Below are 20,550 nucleotides of genomic sequence, written 5' to 3' on the forward strand. Positions count from 1 at the left end.
TACATTAGAAAGGAGGAGGAGCATCTGGGTGGCTCAGTCAGTTAGTCCAACTCTTGATTTTGACTCGGGTCATGGTCAACCTTGGGATAGTGAGGCTGAACCTGCATTGTGCTGGTGCTGGGCATGGTGGCTGCTTAATCATCTCTCTCTCCCTTTCTCTGTCTCTGTCTCTGTCTCTCTCTCTAAAAAGAAAAGGAGTCTCAAAACTATAATCTTTCTATTTTAGAACCTAGAAAAAGAGGAGAAACTAAAACTAAAGAAGAAAACCAGAAGAATACTTCTACCCCATTTCAAGATATTAGTCTACAGTAATCAAAAGTGTGTGGTGTTGGTGAAGAGCTAGACCAATGGAACAGAATAAAGATGGATAAGTGGAACAGAATCAAGGACCCAGAAAGTGAACTACACCCATATGTCGAATGGGGCCTTGACAAAGGTAAAAAGCCGTTCAGTGGAGGAGTGACAGCGTTTTGAATAAATGGTGCTAGAGCAAGTGGACATGCATAGGCATGAAAGAAGAAGGAGAAGCAGAAGAGGGAGCGGGAGAGGGGAGGAGGAGGTGGAGGACGAGGAGGCCGGGGACCACAATCTAAGTATCACACCCTATACAAAACTTAACTCAGGCTGCCTGGGTGAGGCAGCCTGTGCGGCAGCCAGCTCTTGATTTCGGCTCTTGTCAAGCTCTCAGCGTCCCGGGACAAAGTCAGGCTCCAAGCTCACTGGCGAGGCTGCTTGAGGATGCTCTTTTCCCTTCTCCCTCCAGGCCCCTGCCCGCTCATGTACATGTTCACTCTCCCAAAGGAAAAAAAGAAAAAAAGAGTATTTTAAAAAGTAGCTCAAAATTAATCACTGCCTTACATGGAAAATGATAAATCTTATAGGGAAAATGTGGGGAAAAATTTCCAGAATGGAAAGCTAGGTAAAGAATCCTCCAGTCGAACATCAAATTATTTTCCCTAAGGTAAAGTTGATTAATTAGACTTTATCCAAAAATCAGAATTGTAAATCTGTGCCGTGTGAAAGACCTTCTTAAGAAGACCCAAAAGACAAGCTACCAACTTGGAGGAAATAGGTCCAAATCTCATAGCTAATAGAGGACTCCTGTCTGAAGCATGGAAACTCAGAATTTGATCCCCATGTAAGCATGCAATCTAGTTAGCAAAAGGAAATAGAAGGGGGGTGGGGAAAAAGTAAAGGGCCTGCCAACTTTACCAAAGCGTAGACAGATGGAAACCACATAGAAAGTTGCCATTGGGGCAATTCAAATGAAAACTCCAGTGAGCTCTCACTGCACACCTATCACAGTGATTCAAACCAAATGCGCCAGAGAGGGAGAGAGAGACCCCACCACCAAATGCAAGGCAGGATGTGGAATGACTGGATCACTCCCGCATCACAGTTGGGAATGGAAAATGATAGAGCTGACTCTTGAAAACAGTTAAGAGTTTCTTTTCCTTTTCCAAGCCGTGAGTTACATTCCCGTTCACATGCAGTATAATATCAATTTCAGGTGTCCAATAGAGTGGCTCAACCCTTCCACACAGATTCTTTGAGAACTAGACTTGCTACCGCCTTAGGAGCAGGTCATGGCACTATGGCATTTATCTTAGAGAAATCAAAACTTAACGTTTGCTCCAAAGCCTGTAGGGGAATGTATCTGTGTCCTTATGAAAGCATTGGGGCTGCCAAGGGGGTGGAAGGGACTGGAGTGGTTGGATATTGACACTTGACAGGGCTGCTGTAAGTGATAAACTCCTCTTGCTTCTTTGAAGGCCCCTTCCCCTTAATGGTGGTCCTGAGGACGAGGAGAATAGGAATGTCAACGATTTCAATCGCTTTCAACCTGCCAAGCATTAGAACACCATCTCTTCTACACTAGTTCACTCTCGTCTTAATCCTCAGTATCCCAAAGCAGACAGGTGGGGTCTGGTCCAAGAGGGGTTGCAGGCAGTGTCCCTTCCACAGGCCATCTCCCCTCTTGCCCAGAAGCCCAATGACCAGGTCCCAGGCTTTCAACTCATCTAATTTCTGTGCCTTCTCTAGGGACACCAGGGAACTTCTGGGCTCTTTTTCTGGCTTCAAGGAGGCTCTGCGACGCTGGGTCTAGTGCTCTCAGCCGACTTGGACCACACGGCCAGTTGTCTCCTCCTGCATGGGCCACCTATTGGCTCGGGTGGATCAGGTGAGGGCATGTCCTCTCAGAGAGATACATGGAGAACAGAATAGAGGACCTCTTTCTGGCATTGTTTACCCTAATCTCTCAGTGGTTGCTACCATCGCTTGACTTCCCTGGAATTTCAAGCCCAGGAGAGGGGGGTGGGTCAGCAGCCAGAACTGTGGCTTCACCCTTGTGTCTTTTTTGAATGTTTTCCGCAACCCAGAGGGCTTCCGACAACACCAATTGATAACCGCATATGGTTTCCGTGGGCCAGGCATCCAGGTGCATCTAGCCAGGGACCTGTGTCTCAGGATCTCTCACAAGGCTGCAGTCAAGATGTCATGTGGGTCTTCAGTCATCTCCAGGCTTGTTGGCGGGAAATCTGCTTGTGTGCTCACTCGGGTGGCTCCTAGCAGCCAGAGGTCCTCCATTGCGGTGAGCAAGAAATATTCATTCCTTGCCACATGGGCCTCTCCATCATACAGCCCACAAGGAGCAGGCGGCTTCCCTCGAAACCAATGGTGAGGGAGCGAGAGCAAGCCCAAGAGGAGACCAGTGTCTTTGTCTACGAGCCTCAGAAGGGACATGCTATCTATCTCTCGGGCCATATTCTGTCCTTTCGAAGTGAGGCAGGAGTTCCTGACTCTAATCCAGTGGTAGAGTATGGAACACAAAACGAGGTGTACCCATGAAGGGAATCGTTGGAGACCCTGAAAGGCTGCCCTCCATGCTTTGCTGGGACTTTACCTCAGCTAGGCATCACCATAATCCTTGCATCCAAACTAGAACGTGACCTATGAGAAAATTTTGTCAAGCCCTTCTGGGATCCTTACAGCAGCTTGCCTAGAAGTTCCTTGCACAAGGGAAGGGTGCCTGTGTGGCTTAGTCAGGTCAACGTCTGACTCTTGATTTCGGCTCAGGGCGTGGTTCCATGGTCTGTGAAATCCAGCCCAGCGTCTGGTTGTGCACTTGAGTGGGAAGGCTGTCTAGGAATCTCTCTCTCCCTGCCCCTCTCCCGCTTGCATGTGTGTGTGCCCTCGCTCTTTCTCTCTCTCAGAAATGAAGAAGCAGAAGTCATCGTAGTGGTAGGAGTGGTAGTTATTTTCACATCAGTGGGTAATGAGACAACCTTGGCTTGGAATGGGAGCTCTGAAATTCACTAGCTGTGTGATCTTGGGGCAAGTTGTGTCCCCTCTCTGAACCTCAGTAGTATAGGACACACTGGGTTATTGGGACAATTAAGTGATCAGTAAAGGACACTTAAAACCCTTGGTTGCTTGGCATAGAATCCCTTCATACAATCAATTCTCAGTCGCAGTAGGATCAGCAATTTGATCGTTTTATTTTTTTGGTCCTTAACAATGAAAAATGCTCTCTCACATGGCTATAGGGAATAGGTAGCATCAGTTCAAGAATGGGGTGGATCTCCAGTCAAAGGAGCAATGGGTGTGGCTGAAGGGGTAAGGAAGCACAGGAGCTTTTGTGCTCTGGTTGTGAGTGTTGGTGGCTGCTGGGAAAGGGAATCAGACCTGCAGGGGACCCGAGAACTTGGAGTCTGGCCAGTGCACCCTTGCTCCCTTCTTGGGCTTCTGGGCTTTCAGGGGAGCCTGTGGCCCTTGAGGGCATTTGGAGGCTGTGCCCAGAAGAGCAGGAGCAGGAGCTGGAGCTGGAGCAGGAGCAGGAGCAGGAGCAGGAGGCCCCCCGGAGACAGGCTGGACCTTGGGCCCAGAGTTGGCCAGCTTCTGCCTGAGGCAATGGTTTTCTTCCTTGAGCCTTTGGAACTCCCTCTCTGCCCACAGAACAGCCTTCTGGCTCTCCTCACTTCTGTTCTCCACCAGGCGGCGCTCTCGGTCATGCAAGGAGGAGATCCTCTGCCATTCTCGGTGCAGGTCGTCGGCCATCTTCTTGTAGAGGCCTAAGTTCCAGTGGGCAGCATCCACCTTCCTGCGCACCTTGGCGAGTTCGTTCTTCACTTGCAGGCAGCGTGCCTTCTCCTCCATCATCTTCCTCTCCAGGTGTTTGAGGTGCTCTTCGCACAGCTTAGGCTCTGCCTCGAGCTTCAGGTGCAGCTTCTGAATCTCCCTTTCCAGGAGGCTGTTTCGCTGGTGAAAAGATACTTGCTCAGCTTGGTGGATTGTTGTGTTTCCTGGGAGCTCTTCATTCCCCTGACGTGCCTTCTTCAGTGCCCTGGATGGCTTTCCTTGATTCAGGGGGCTCCCACGGGGCATGTGATCAGTGGAGGAGGAGCCAGTCTGCACCTGCCTCCTTGAGCCCCCACCTTCCAGATGATCTCGAAGGAGCTCTAGCAGATGCATCACCGTCAGTAGGATCTGGCTGAGGGTGTGGTGTTGGCTCTGGCCCTCAGCGGGGGCCTGCCACGGAACACCTCCGTCAGGAAGCTCTGGCCTGCCTGCCTCCCCTGCCTCTTCCTGCCCTCTCAGTCCACAGCTGCCAATGTCCTGAGACAGAGGGTCTGCACTTCCCCGCAGATCAGGGCTGTCCTTGAAGTCTTCTGGCATATTCCTCGCAGGGGGTTCTCCATCGTCCTGGGCTGCTCCACAGATGGGATTTTCATCGGTGAGCTGGTGAGGGCTCTTCTTCAACAGCCTTTGCCGAACTCCCTTCAGCAGTTGCGTAGCGTCTCCCACAGAAAAGTACCCGACATCTTGATTCAGGGCAGCCAGAGCAAGGATCTGTAGCGGGAGAGGACTGGCCTTGTGCTCCGATGATGCGACGGCTCCATGGGCTGGTGCATCCGGGTCGGTCTTCTCCATGTCTTTTCCAGATACTTCATTCTGGGCACAGTGCCCCTTTCTTCCTCTTAAGCGGAGTCCACACTTTACTGGAATGAACACCAGCAACACAGTGCACACGAGGATCTCCCAGCCAAACCCAGAGTCTCGTGGCCCATGTGGCCAACGTTCGATTATCGGCAACCCAGAAGCCCACAGCTGTTCCCGGAGAGCCCACAGCGGCTCCAGAACTGTGTGGGGAGACATTGTAATGGCCACCAGCTGGCTCCAGAGAGCCTGGGGGCTTTGTCTCTGATCACCAGTGTCCTCTCGGCCACTAGAAACTGCTTGGAACCCCTACGAGGGTTCCGTCTCCAATGCAAACCAGTGCCTGGCAACAGGAGCTGAAGGGAGTAGGGGTGGGGGAGGTGCACCCGAGACTCCAAGGCAAATCAGTGCCTGGCAACAGGAGCTAACAGTCGTTGGGCAGCGGAGGAGAATCTCTATATTGTGTACCTGAAAAAAATGCAACCCTCTGTAGCATTGTCTTGGAATTAAACTTTGACACTTATAAAAAAAAGTTAAAAATGAAACTAGATATCAAAGGGAGAAACATAACAAATTCTAAACACGTAGAAAGTAACTTTCTAGATTATCGGAGACAAAAGATAAAATTTCAGTGCACTGACCCGAAGGAAAATATAACTACAACGTATTAAAATTGATGGGACACAGCTAAATCAACAGAGAGCTCAATTTTTAGCACTCAATGCATACATTAGAAAGGAGGAGGAGCATCTGGGTGGCTCAGTCAGTTAGTCCAACTCTTGATTTTGACTCGGGTCATGGTCAACCTTGGGATAGTGAGGCTGAACCTGCATTGTGCTGGTGCTGGGCATGGTGGCTGCTTAATCATCTCTCTCTCCCTTTCTCTGTCTCTGTCTCTGTCTCTCTCTCTAAAAAGAAAAGGAGTCTCAAAACTATAATCTTTCTATTTTAGAACCTAGAAAAAGAGGAGAAACTAAAACTAAAGAAGAAAACCAGAAGAATACTTCTACCCCATTTCAAGATATTCGTCTACAGTAATCAAAAGTGTGTGGTGTTGGTGAAGAGCTAGACCAATGGAACAGAATAAAGATGGATAAGTGGAACAGAATCAAGGACCCAGAAAGTGAACTACACCCATATGTCGAATGGGGCCTTGACAAAGGTAAAAAGCCGTTCAGTGGAGGAGTGACAGCGTTTTGAATAAATGGTGCTAGAGCAAGTGGACATGCATAGGCATGAAAGAAGAAGGAGAAGCAGAAGAGGGAGCGGGAGAGGGGAGGAGGAGGTGGAGGACGAGGAGGCCGGGGACCACAATCTAAGTATCAAACCCTATACAAAACTTAACTCAGGCTGCCTGGGTGAGGCAGCCTGTGCGGCAGCCAGCTCTTGATTTCGGCTCTTGTCAAGCTCTCAGCGTCCCGGGACAAAGTCAGGCTCTAAGCTCACTGGCGAGGCTGCTTGAGGATGCTCTTTTCCCTTCTCCCTCCAGGCCCCTGCCCGCTCATGCACATGTTCACTCTCCCAAAGGAAAAAAAGAAAAAAAGAGTATTTTAAAAAGTAGCTCAAAATTAATCACTGCCTTACATGGAAAATGATAAATCTTATAGGGAAAATGTGGGGAAAAATTTCCAGAATGGAAAGCTAGGTAAAGAATCCTCCAGTCGAACATCAAATTATTTTCCCTAAGGTAAAGTTGATTAATTAGACTTTATCCAAAAATCAGAATTGTAAATCTGTGCCGTGTGAAAGACCTCCTTAAGAAGACCCAAAAGACAAGCTACCAACTTGGAGGAAATAGGTCCAAATCACATAGCTAATAGAGGACTCCTGTCTGAAGCATGGAAACTCAGAATTTGATCCCCATGTAAGCATGCAATCTAGTTAGCAAAAGGAAATAGAAGGGGGGTGGGGAAAAAGTAAAGGGCCTGCCAACTTTACCAAAGCGTAGACAGATGGAAACCACATAGAAAGTTGCCATTGGGGCAATTCAAATGAAAACTCCAGTGAGCTCTCACTGCACACCTATCACAGTGATTCAAACCAAATGCGCCAGAGAGGGAGAGAGAGACCCCACCACCAAATGCAAGGCAGGATGTGGAATGACTGGATCACTCCCGCATCACAGTTGGGAATGGAAAATGATAGAGCTGACTCTTGAAAACAGTTAAGAGTTTCTTTTCCTTTTCCAAGCCGTGAGTTACATTCCCGTTCACATGCAGTATAATATCAATTTCAGGTGTCCAATAGAGTGGCTCAACCCTTCCACACAGATTCTTTGAGAACTAGACTTGCTACCGCCTTAGGAGCAGGTCATGGCACTATGGCATTTATCTTAGAGAAATCAAAACTTAACGTTTGCTCCAAAGCCTGTAGGGGAATGTATCTGTGTCCTTATGAAAGCATTGGGGCTGCCAAGGGGGTGGAAGGGACTGGAGTGGTTGGATATTGACACTTGACAGGGCTGCTGTAAGTGATAAACTCCTCTTGCTTCTTTGAAGGCCCCTTCCCCTTAATGGTGGTCCTGAGGACGAGGAGAATAGGAATGTCAACGATTTCAATCACTTTCAACCTGCCAAGCATTAGAACACCATCTCTTCTACACTAGTTCACTCTCGTCTTAATCCTCAGTATCCCAAAGCAGACAGGTGGGGTCTGGTCCAAGAGGGGTTGCAGGCAGTGTCCCTTCCACAGGCCATCTCCCCTCTTGCCCAGAAGCCCAATGACCAGGTCCCAGGCTTTCAACTCATCTAATTTCTGTGCCTTCTCTAGGGACACCAGGGAACTTCTGGGCTCTTTTTCTGGCTTCAAGGAGGCTCTGCGACGCTGGGTCTAGTGCTCTCAGCCGACTTGGACCACACGGCCAGTTGTCTCCTCCTGCATGGGCCACCTATTGGCTCGGGTGGATCAGGTGAGGGCATGTCCTCTCAGAGAGATACATGGAGAACAGAATAGAGGACCTCTTTCTGGCATTGTTTACCCTAATCTCTCAGTGGTTGCTACCATCGCTTGACTTCCCTGGAATTTCAAGCCCAGGAGAGGGGGGTGGGTCAGCAGCCAGAACTGTGGCTTCACCCTTGTGTCTTTTTTGAATGTTTTCCGCAACCCAGAGGGCTTCCGACAACACCAATTGATAACCGCATATGGTTTCCGTGGGCCAGGCATCCAGGTGCATCTAGCCAGGGACCTGTGTCTCAGGATCTCTCACAAGGCTGCAGTCAAGATGTCATGTGGGTCTTCAGTCATCTCCAGGCTTGTTGGCGGGAAATCTGCTTGTGTGCTCACTCGGGTGGCTCCTAGCAGCCAGAGGTCCTCCATTGCGGTGAGCAAGAAATATTCATTCCTTGCCACATGGGCCTCTCCATCATACAGCCCACAAGGAGCAGGCGGCTTCCCTCAAAACCAATGGTGAGGGAGCGAGAGCAAGCCCAAGAGGAGACCAGTGTCTTTGTCTACGAGCCTCAGAAGGGACATGCTATCTATCTCTCGGGCCATATTCTGTCCTTTCGAAGTGAGGCAGGAGTTCCTGACTCTAATCCAGTGGTAGAGTATGGAACACAAAACGAGGTGTACCCATGAAGGGAATCGTTGGAGACCCTGAAAGGCTGCCCTCCATGCTTTGCTGGGACTTTACCTCAGCTAGGCATCACCATAATCCTTGCATCCAAACTAGAACGTGACCTATGAGAAAATTTTGTCAAGCCCTTCTGGGATCCTTACAGCAGCTTGCCTAGAAGTTCCTTGCACAAGGGAAGGGTGCCTGTGTGGCTTAGTCAGGTCAACGTCTGACTCTTGATTTCGGCTCAGGGCGTGGTCCCATGGTCTGTGAAATCCAGCCCAGCGTCTGGTTGTGCACTTGAGTGGGAAGGCTGTCTAGGAATCTCTCTCTCCCTGCCCCTCTCCCGCTTGCATGTGTGTGTGCCCTCGCTCTTTCTCTCCCTCAGAAATGAAGAAGCAGAAGTCATCGTAGTGGTAGGAGTGGTAGTTATTTTCACATCAGTGGGTAATGAGACAACCTTGGCTTGGAATGGGAGCTCTGAAATTCACTAGCTGTGTGATCTTGGGGCAAGTTGTGTCCCCTCTCTGAACCTCAGTAGTATAGGACACACTGGGTTATTGGGACAATTAAGTGATCAGTAAAGGACACTTAAAACCCTTGGTTGCTTGGCATAGAATCCCTTCATACAATCAATTCTCAGTCGCAGTAGGATCAGCAATTTGATCGTTTTATTTTTTTGGTCCTTAACAATGAAAAATGCTCTCTCACATGGCTATAGGGAATAGGTAGCATCAGTTCAAGAATGGGGTGGATCTCCAGTCAAAGGAGCAATGGGTGTGGCTGAAGGGGTAAGGAAGCACAGGAGCTTTTGTGCTCTGGTTGTGAGTGTTGGTGGCTGCTGGGAAAGGGAATCAGACCTGCAGGGGACCCGAGAACTTGGAGTCTGGCCAGTGCACCCTTGCTCCCTTCTTGGGCTTCTGGGCTTTCAGGGGAGCCTGTGGCCCTTGAGGGCATTTGGAGGCTGTGCCCAGAAGAGCAGGAGCAGGAGCTGGAGCTGGAGCAGGAGCAGGAGCAGGAGCAGGAGGCCCCCCGGAGACAGGCTGGACCTTGGGCCCAGAGTTGGCCAGCTTCTGCCTGAGGCAATGGTTTTCTTCCTTGAGCCTTTGGAACTCCCTCTCTGCCCACAGAACAGCCTTCTGGCTCTCCTCACTTCTGTTCTCCACCAGGCGGCGCTCTCGGTCATGCAAGGAGGAGATCCTCTGCCATTCTCGGTGCAGGTCGTCGGCCATCTTCTTGTAGAGGCCTAAGTTCCAGTGGGCAGCATCCACCTTCCTGCGCACCTTGGCGAGTTCGTTCTTCACTTGCAGGCAGCGTGCCTTCTCCTCCATCATCTTCCTCTCCAGGTGTTTGAGGTGCTCTTCGCACAGCTTAGGCTCTGCCTCGAGCTTCAGGTGCAGCTTCTGAATCTCCCTTTCCAGGAGGCTGTTTCGCTGGTGAAAAGATACTTGCTCAGCTTGGTGGATTGTTGTGTTTCCTGGGAGCTCTTCATTCCCCTGACGTGCCTTCTTCAGTGCCCTGGATGGCTTTCCTTGATTCAGGGGGCTCCCACGGGGCACGTGATCAGTGGAGGAGGAGCCAGTCTGCACCTGCCTCCTTGAGCCCCCACCTTCCAGATGATCTCGAAGGAGCTCTAGCAGATGCATCACCGTCAGTAGGATCTGGCTGAGGGTGTGGTGTTGGCTCTGGCCCTCAGCGGGGGCCTGCCACGGCACACCTCCGTCAGGAAGCTCTGGCCTGCCTGCCTCCCCTGCCTCTTCCTGCCCTCTCAGTCCACAGCTGCCAATGTCCTGAGACAGAGGGTCTGCACTTCCCCGCAGATCAGGGCTGTCCTTGAAGTCTTCTGGCATATTCCTCGCAGGGGGTTCTCCATCGTCCTGGGCTGCTCCACAGATGGGATTTTCATCGGTGAGCTGGTGAGGGCTCTTCTTCAACAGCCTTTGCCGAACTCCCTTCAGCAGTTGCGTAGCGTCTCCCACAGAAAAGTACCCGACATCTTGATTCAGGGCAGCCAGAGCAAGGATCTGTAGCGGGAGAGGACTGGCCTTGTGCTCCGATGATGCGACGGCTCCATGGGCTGGTGCATCCGGGTCGGTCTTCTCCATGTCTTTTCCAGATACTTCATTCTGGGCACAGTGCCCCTTTCTTCCTCTTAAGCGGAGTCCACACTTTACTGGAATGAACACCAGCAACACAGTGCACACGAGGATCTCCCAGCCAAACCCAGAGTCTCGTGGCCCATGTGGCCAACGTTCGATTATCGGCAACCCAGAAGCCCACAGCTGTTCCCGGAGAGCCCACAGCGGCTCCAGAACTGTGTGGGGAGACATTGTAATGGCCACCAGCTGGCTCCAGAGAGCCTGGGGGCTTTGTCTCTGATCACCAGTGTCCTCTCGGCCACTAGAAACTGCTTGGAACCCCTACGAGGGTTCCGTCTCCAATGCAAACCAGTGTCTGGCAACAGGAGCTGAAGGGAGTAGGGGTGGGGGAGGTGCACCCGAGACTCCAAGGCAAATCAGTGCCTGGCAACAGGAGCTAACAGTCGTTGGGCAGCGGAGGAGAATCTCTATATTGTGTACCTGAAAAAAATGCAACCCTCTGTAGCATTGTCTTGGAATTAAACTTTGACACTTATAAAAAAAAGTTAAAAATGAAACTAGATATCAAAGGGAGAAACATAACAAATTCTAAACACGTAGAAAGTAACTTTCTAGATTATCGGAGACAAAAGATAAAATTTCAGTGCACTGAACGGAAGGAAAATAAAACTACAACGTATTAAATTTGGTGGGACACAGCTAAATCAACAGAGAGCTCAATTTATAGCACTCAATGCATACATTAGAAAGGAGGAGGAGCATCTGGGTGGCTCAGTCAGTTAGTCCAACTCTTGATTTTGACTCGGGTCATGGTCAACCTTGGGATAGTGAGGCTGAACCTGCATTGTGCTGGTGCTGGGCATGGTGGCTGCTTAATCATCTCTCTCTCCCTTTCTCTGTCTCTGTCTCTGTCTCTCTCTCTAAAAAGAAAAGGAGTCTCAAAACTATAATCTTTCTATTTTAGAACCTAGAAAAAGAGGAGAAACTAAAACTAAAGAAGAAAACCAGAAGAATACTTCTACCCCATTTCAAGATATTCGTCTACAGTAATCAAAAGTGTGTGGTGTTGGTGAAGAGCTAGACCAATGGAACAGAATAAAGATGGATAAGTGGAACAGAATCAAGGACCCAGAAAGTGAACTACACCCATATGTCGAATGGGGCCTTGACAAAGGTAAAAAGCCGTTCAGTGGAGGAGTGACAGCGTTTTGAATAAATGGTGCTAGAGCAAGTGGACATGCATAGGCATGAAAGAAGAAGGAGAAGCAGAAGAGGGAGCGGGAGAGGGGAGGAGGAGGTGGAGGACGAGGAGGCCGGGGACCACAATCTAAGTATCAAACCCTATACAAAACTTAACTCAGGCTGCCTGGGTGAGGCAGCCTGTGCGGCAGCCAGCTCTTGATTTCGTCTCTTGTCAAGCTCTCAGCGTCCCGGGACAAAGTCAGGCTCCAAGCTCACTGGCGAGGCTGCTTGAGGATGCTCTTTTCCCTTCTCCCTCCAGGCCCCTGCCCGCTCATGCACATGTTCACTCTCCCAAAGGAAAAAAAGAAAAAAAGAGTATTTTAAAAAGTAGCTCAAAATTAATCACTGCCTTACATGGAAAATGATAAATCTTATAGGGAAAATGTGGGGAAAAATTTCCAGAATGGAAAGCTAGGTAAAGAATCCTCCAGTCGAACATCAAATTATTTTCCCTAAGGTAAAGTTGATTAATTAGACTTTATCCAAAAATCAGAATTGTAAATCTGTGCCGTGTGAAAGACCTCCTTAAGAAGACCCAAAAGACAAGCTACCAACTTGGAGGAAATAGGTCCAAATCACATAGCTAATAGAGGACTCCTGTCTGAAGCATGGAAACTCAGAATTTGATCCCCATGTAAGCATGCAATCTAGTTAGCAAAAGGAAATAGAAGGGGGGTGGGGAAAAAGTAAAGGGCCTGCCAACTTTACCAAAGCGTAGACAGATGGAAACCACATAGAAAGTTGCCATTGGGGCAATTCAAATGAAAACTCCAGTGAGCTCTCACTGCACACCTATCACAGTGATTCAAACCAAATGCGCCAGAGAGGGAGAGAGAGACCCCACCACCAAATGCAAGGCAGGATGTGGAATGACTGGATCACTCCCGCATCACAGTTGGGAATGGAAAATGATAGAGCTGACTCTTGAAAACAGTTAAGAGTTTCTTTTCCTTTTCCAAGCCGTGAGTTACATTCCCGTTCACATGCAGTATAATATCAATTTCAGGTGTCCAATAGAGTGGCTCAACCCTTCCACACAGATTCTTTGAGAACTAGACTTGCTACCGCCTTAGGAGCAGGTCATGGCACTATGGCATTTATCTTAGAGAAATCAAAACTTAACGTTTGCTCCAAAGCCTGTAGGGGAATGTATCTGTGTCCTTATGAAAGCATTGGGGCTGCCAAGGGGGTGGAAGGGACTGGAGTGGTTGGATATTGACACTTGACAGGGCTGCTGTAAGTGATAAACTCCTCTTGCTTCTTTGAAGGCCCCTTCCCCTTAATGGTGGTCCTGAGGACGAGGAGAATAGGAATGTCAACGATTTCAATCACTTTCAACCTGCCAAGCATTAGAACACCATCTCTTCTACACTAGTTCACTCTCGTCTTAATCCTCAGTATCCCAAAGCAGACAGGTGGGGTCTGGTCCAAGAGGGGTTGCAGGCAGTGTCCCTTCCACAGGCCATCTCCCCTCTTGCCCAGAAGCCCAATGACCAGGTCCCAGGCTTTCAACTCATCTAATTTCTGTGCCTTCTCTAGGGACACCAGGGAACTTCTGGGCTCTTTTTCTGGCTTCAAGGAGGCTCTGCGACGCTGGGTCTAGTGCTCTCAGCCGACTTGGACCACACGGCCAGTTGTCTCCTCCTGCATGGGCCACCTATTGGCTCGGGTGGATCAGGTGAGGGCATGTCCTCTCAGAGAGATACATGGAGAACAGAATAGAGGACCTCTTTCTGGCATTGTTTACCCTAATCTCTCAGTGGTTGCTACCATCGCTTGACTTCCCTGGAATTTCAAGCCCAGGAGAGGGGGGTGGGTCAGCAGCCAGAACTGTGGCTTCACCCTTGTGTCTTTTTTGAATGTTTTCCGCAACCCAGAGGGCTTCCGACAACACCAATTGATAACCGCATATGGTTTCCGTGGGCCAGGCATCCAGGTGCATCTAGCCAGGGACCTGTGTCTCAGGATCTCTCACAAGGCTGCAGTCAAGATGTCATGTGGGTCTTCAGTCATCTCCAGGCTTGTTGGCGGGAAATCTGCTTGTGTGCTCACTCGGGTGGCTCCTAGCAGCCAGAGGTCCTCCATTGCGGTGAGCAAGAAATATTCATTCCTTGCCACATGGGCCTCTCCATCATACAGCCCACAAGGAGCAGGCGGCTTCCCTCGAAACCAATGGTGAGGGAGCGAGAGCAAGCCCAAGAGGAGACCAGTGTCTTTGTCTACGAGCCTCAGAAGGGACATGCTATCTATCTCTCGGGCCATATTCTGTCCTTTCGAAGTGAGGCAGGAGTTCCTGACTCTAATCCAGTGGTAGAGTATGGAACACAAAACGAGGTGTACCCATGAAGGGAATCGTTGGAGACCCTGAAAGGCTGCCCTCCATGCTTTGCTGGGACTTTACCTCAGCTAGGCATCACCATAATCCTTGCATCCAAACTAGAACGTGACCTATGAGAAAATTTTGTCAAGCCCTTCTGGGATCCTTACAGCAGCTTGCCTAGAAGTTCCTTGCACAAGGGAAGGGTGCCTGTGTGGCTTAGTCAGGTCAACGTCTGACTCTTGATTTCGGCTCAGGGCGTGGTTCCATGGTCTGTGAAATCCAGCCCAGCGTCTGGTTGTGCACTTGAGTGGGAAGGCTGTCTAGGAATCTCTCTCTCCCTGCCCCTCTCCCGCTTGCATGTGTGTGTGCCCTCGCTCTTTCTCTCTCTCAGAAATGAAGAAGCAGAAGTCATCGTAGTGGTAGGAGTGGTAGTTATTTTCACATCAGTGGGTAATGAGACAACCTTGGCTTGGAATGGGAGCTCTGAAATTCACTAGCTGTGTGATCTTGGGGCAAGTTGTGTCCCCTCTCTGAACCTCAGTAGTATAGGACACACTGGGTTATTGGGACAATTAAGTGATCAGTAAAGGACACTTAAAACCCTTGGTTGCTTGGCATAGAATCCCTTCATACAATCAATTCTCAGTCGCAGTAGGATCAGCAATTTGATCGTTTTATTTTTTTGGTCCTTAACAATGAAAAATGCTCTCTCACATGGCTATAGGGAATAGGTAGCATCAGTTCAAGAATGGGGTGGATCTCCAGTCAAAGGAGCAATGGGTGTGGCTGAAGGGGTAAGGAAGCACAGGAGCTTTTGTGCTCTGGTTGTGAGTGTTGGTGGCTGCTGGGAAAGGGAATCAGACCTGCAGGGGACCCGAGAACTTGGAGTCTGGCCAGTGCACCCTTGCTCCCTTCTTGGGCTTCTGGGCTTTCAGGGGAGCCTGTGGCCCTTGAGGGCATTTGGAGGCTGTGCCCAGAAGAGCAGGAGCAGGAGCTGGAGCTGGAGCAGGAGCAGGAGCAGGAGGCCCCCCGGAGACAGGCTGGACCTTGGGCCCAGAGTTGGCCAGCTTCTGCCTGAGGCAATGGTTTTCTTCCTTGAGCCTTTGGAACTCCCTCTCTGCCCACAGAACAGCCTTCTGGATCTCCTCACTTCTGTTCTCCACCAGGCGGCGCTCTCGGTCATGCAAGGAGGAGATTCTCTGCCATTCTCGGTGCAGGTCGTCGGCCATCTTCTTGTAGAGGCCTAAGTTCCAGTGGGCAGCATCCACCTTCCTGCGCACCTTGGCGAGTTCGTTCTTCACTTGCAGGCAGCGTGCCTTCTCCTCCATCATCTTCCTCTCCAGGTGTTTGAGGTGCTCTTCGCACAGCTTAGGCTCTGCCTCGAGCTTCAGGTGCAGCTTCTGAATCTCCCTTTCCAGGAGGCTGTTTCGCTGGTGAAAAGATACTTGCTCAGCTTGGTGGATTGTTGTGTTTCCTGGGAGCTCTTCATTCCCCTGACGTGCCTTCTTCAGTGCCCTGGATGGCTTTCCTTGATTCAGGGGGCTCCCACGGGGCACGTGATCAGTGGAGGAGGAGCCAGTCTGCACCTGCCTCCTTGAGCCCCCACCTTCCAGATGATCTCGAAGGAGCTCTAGCAGATGCATCACCGTCAGTAGGATCTGGCTGAGGGTGTGGTGTTGGCTCTGGCCCTCAGCGGGGGCCTGCCACGGCACACCTCCGTCAGGAAGCTCTGGCCTGCCTGCCTCCCCTGCCTCTTCCTGCCCTCTCAGTCCACAGCTGCCAATGTCCTGAGACAGAGGGTCTGCACTTCCCCGCAGATCAGGGCTGTCCTTGAAGTCTTCTGGCATATTCCTCGCAGGGGGTTCTCCATCGTCCTGGGCTGCTCCACAGATGGGATTTTCATCGGTGAGCTGGTGAGGGCTCTTCTTCAACAGCCTTTGCCGAACTCCCTTCAGCAGTTGCGTAGCGTCTCCCACAGAAAAGTACCCGACATCTTGATTCAGGGCAGCCAGAGCAAGGATCTGTAGCGGGAGAGGACTGGCCTTGTGCTCCGATGATGCGACGGCTCCATGGGCTGGTGCATCCGGGTCGGTCTTCTCCATGTCTTTTCCAGATACTTCATTCTGGGCACAGTGCCCCTTTCTTCCTCTTAAGCGGAGTCCACACTTTACTGGAATGAACACCAGCAACACAGTGCACACGAGGATCTCCCAGCCAAACCCAGAGTCTCGTGGCCCATGTGGCCAACGTTCGATTATCGGCAACCCAGAAGCCCACAGCTGTTCCCGGAGAGCCCACAGCGGCTCCAGAACTGTGTGGGGAGACATTGTAATGGCCACCAGCTGGCTCCAGAGAGCCTGGGGGCTTTGTCTCTGATCACCAGTGTCCTCTCGGCCACTAGAAACTGCTTGGAACCCCTACGAGGGTTCCGTCTCCAATGCAAACCAGTGCCTGGCAACAGGAGCTGAAGGGAGTAGGGGTGGGGGAGGTGCACCCGAGACTCCAAGGCAAATCAGTGCCTGGCAACAGGAGCTAACAGTCGTTGGGCAGCGGAGGAGAATCTCTATATTGTGTACCTGAAAAAAATGCAACCCTCTGTAGCATTGTCTTGGAATTAAACTTTGACACTTATAAAAAAAAGTTAAAAATGAAACTAGATATCAAAGGGAGAAACATAACAAAATCTAAACACGTAGAAAGTAACTTTCTAGATTATCGGAGACAAAAGATAAAATTTCAGTGCACTGAACGGAAGGAAAATAAAACTACAACGTATTAAATTTGGTGGGACACAGCTAAATCAACAGAGAGCTCAATTTATAGCACTCAATGCATACATTAGAAAGGAGGAGGAGCATCTGGGTGGCTCAGTCAGTTAGTCCAACTCTTGATTTTGACTCGGGTCATGGTCAACCTTGGGATAGTGAGGCTGAACCTGCATTGTGCTGGTGCTGGGCATGGTGGCTGCTTAATCATCTCTCTCTCCCTTTCTCTGTCTCTGTCTCTGTCTCTCTCTCTAAAAAGAAAAGGAGTCTCAAAACTATAATCTTTCTATTTTAGAACCTAGAAAAAGAGGAGAAACTAAAACTAAAGAAGAAAACCAGAAGAATACTTCTACCCCATTTCAAGATATTCGTCTACAGTAATCAAAAGTGTGTGGTGTTGGTGAAGAGCTAGACCAATGGAACAGAATAAAGATGGATAAGTGGAACAGAATCAAGGACCCAGAAAGTGAACTACACCCATATGTCGAATGGGGCCTTGACAAAGGTAAAAAGCCGTTCAGTGGAGGAGTGACAGCGTTTTGAATAAATGGTGCTAGAGCAAGTGGACATGCATAGGCATGAAAGAAGAAGGAGAAGCAGAAGAGGGAGCGGGAGAGGGGAGGAGGAGGTGGAGGACGAGGAGGCCGGGGACCACAATCTAAGTATCACACCCTATACAAAACTTAACTCAGGCTGCCTGGGTGAGGCAGCCTGTGCGGCAGCCAGCTCTTGATTTCGGCTCTTGTCAAGCTCTCAGCGTCCCGGGACAAAGTCAGGCTCCAAGCTCACTGGCGAGGCTGCTTGAGGATGCTCTTTTCCCTTCTCCCTCCAGGCCCCTGCCCGCTCATGCACATGTTCACTCTCCCAAAGGAAAAAAAGAAAAAAAAGAGTATTTTAAAAAGTAGCTCAAAATTAATCACTGCCTTACATGGAAAATGATAAATCTTATAGGGAAAATGTGGGGAAAAATTTCCAGAATGGAAAGCTAGGTAAAGAATCCTCCAGTCGAACATCAAATTATTTTCCCTAAGGTAAAGTTGATTAATTAGACTTTATCCAACAATCAGAATTGTAAATCTGTGCCGTGTGAAAGACCTCCTTAAGAAGACCCAAAAGACAAGCTACCAACTTGGAGGAAATAGGTCCAAATCACATAGCTAATAGAGGACTCCTGTCTGAAGCATGGAAACTCAGAATTTGATCCCCATGTAAGCATGCAATCTAGTTAGCAAAAGGAAATAGAAGGGGGGTGGGGAAAAAGTAAAGGGCCTGCCAACTTTACCAAAGCGTAGACAGATGGAAACCACATAGAAAGTTGCCATTGGGGCAATTCAAATGAAAACTCCAGTGAGCTCTCACTGCACACCTATCACAGTGATTCAAACCAAATGCGCCAGAGAGGGAGAGAGAGACCCCACCACCAAATGCAAGGCAGGATGTGGAATGACTGGATCACTCCCGCATCACAGTTGGGAATGGAAAATGATAGAGCTGACTCTTGAAAACAGTTAAGAGTTTCTTTTCCTTTTCCAAGCCGTGAGTTACATTCCCGTTCACATGCAGTATAATATCAATTTCAGGTGTCCAATAGAGTGGCTCAACCCTTCCACACAGATTCTTTGAGAACTAGACTTGCTACCGCCTTAGGAGCAGGTCATGGCACTATGGCATTTATCTTAGAGAAATCAAAACTTAACGTTTGCTCCAAAGCCTGTAGGGGAATGTATCTGTGTCCTTATGAAAGCATTGGGGCTGCCAAGGGGGTGGAAGGGACTGGAGTGGTTGGATATTGACACTTGACAGGGCTGCTGTAAGTGATAAACTCCTCTTGCTTCTTTGAAGGCCCCTTCCCCTTAATGGTGGTCCTGAGGACGAGGAGAATAGGAATGTCAACGATTTCAATCACTTTCAACCTGCCAAGCATTAGAACACCATCTCTTCTACACTAGTTCACTCTCGTCTTAATCCTCAGTATCCCAAAGCAGACAGGTGGGGTCTGGTCCAAGAGGGGTTGCAGGCAGTGTCCCTTCCACAGGCCATCTCCCCTCTTGCCCAGAAGCCCAATGACCAGGTCCCAGGCTTTCAACTCATCTAATTTCTGTGCCTTCTCTAGGGACACCAGGGAACTTCTGGGCTCTTTTTCTGGCTTCAAGGAGGCTCTGCGACGCTGGGTCTAGTGCTCTCAGCCGACTTGGACCACACGGCCAGTTGTCTCCTCCTGCATGGGCCACCTATTGGCTCGGGTGGATCAGGTGAGGGCATGTCCTCTCAGAGAGATACATGGAGAACAGAATAGAGGACCTCTTTCTGGCATTGTTTACCCTAATCTCTCAGTGGTTGCTACCATCGCTTGACTTCCCTGGAATTTCAAGCCCAGGAGAGGGGGGTGGGTCAGCATCCAGAACTGTGGCTTCACCCTTGTGTCTTTTTTGAATGTTTTCCGCAACCCAGAGGGCTTCCGACAACACCAATTGATAACCGCATATGGTTTCCGTGGGCCAGGCATCCAGGTGCATCTAGCCAGGGACCTGTGTCTCAGGATCTCTCACAAGGCTGCAGTCAAGATGTCATGTGGGTCTTCAGTCATCTCCAGGCTTGTTGGCGGGAAATCTGCTTGTGTGCTCACTCGGGTGGCTCCTAGCAGCCAGAGGTCCTCCATTGCGGTGAGCAAGAAATATTCATTCCTTGCCACATGGGCCTCTCCATCATACAGCCCACAAGGAGCAGGCGGCTTCCCTCGAAACCAATGGTGAGGGAGCGAGAGCAAGCCCAAGAGGAGACCAGTGTCTTTGTCTACGAGCCTCAGAAGGGACATGCTATCTATCTCTCGGGCCATATTCTGTCCTTTCGAAGTGAGGCAGGAGTTCCTGACTCTAATCCAGTGGTAGAGTATGGAACACAAAACGAGGTGTACCCATGAAGGGAATCGTTGGAGACCCTGAAAGGCTGCCCTCCATGCTTTGCTGGGACTTTACCTCAGCTAGGCATCACCATAATCCTTGCATCCAAACTAGAACGTGACCTATGAGAAAATTTTGTCAAGCCCTTCTGGGATCCTTACAGCAGCTTGCCTAGAAGTTCCTTGCACAAGGGAAGGGTGCCTGTGTGGCTTAGTCAGGTCAACGTCTGACTCTTGATTTCGGCTCAGGGCGTGGTTCCATGGTCTGTGAAATCCAGCCCAGCGTCTGGTTGTGCACTTGAGTGGGAAGGCTGTCTAGGAATCTCTCTCTCCCTGCCCCTCTCCCGCTTGCATGTGTGTGTGCCCTCGCTCTTTCTCTCTCTCAGAAATGAAGAAGCAGAAGTCATCGTAGTGGTAGGAGTGGTAGTTATTTTCACATCAGTGGGTAATGAGACAACCTTGGCTTGGAATGGGAGCTCTGAAATTCACTAGCTGTGTGATCTTGGGGCAAGTTGTGTCCCCTCTCTGAACCTCAGTAGTATAGGACACACTGGGTTATTGGGACAATTAAGTGATCAGTAAAGGACACTTAAAACCCTTCGTTGCTTGGCATAGAATCCCTTCATACAATCAATTCTCAGTCGCAGTAGGATCAGCAATTTGATCGTTTTATTTTTTTGGTCCTTAACAATGAAAAATGCTCTCTCACATGGCTATAGGGAATAGGTAGCATC

This window comes from Mustela nivalis (assembly GCF_964662115.1).
Source record: "Mustela nivalis genome assembly, chromosome: 2".
NCBI classification, from domain to species: domain Eukaryota; kingdom Metazoa; phylum Chordata; class Mammalia; order Carnivora; family Mustelidae; genus Mustela; species Mustela nivalis.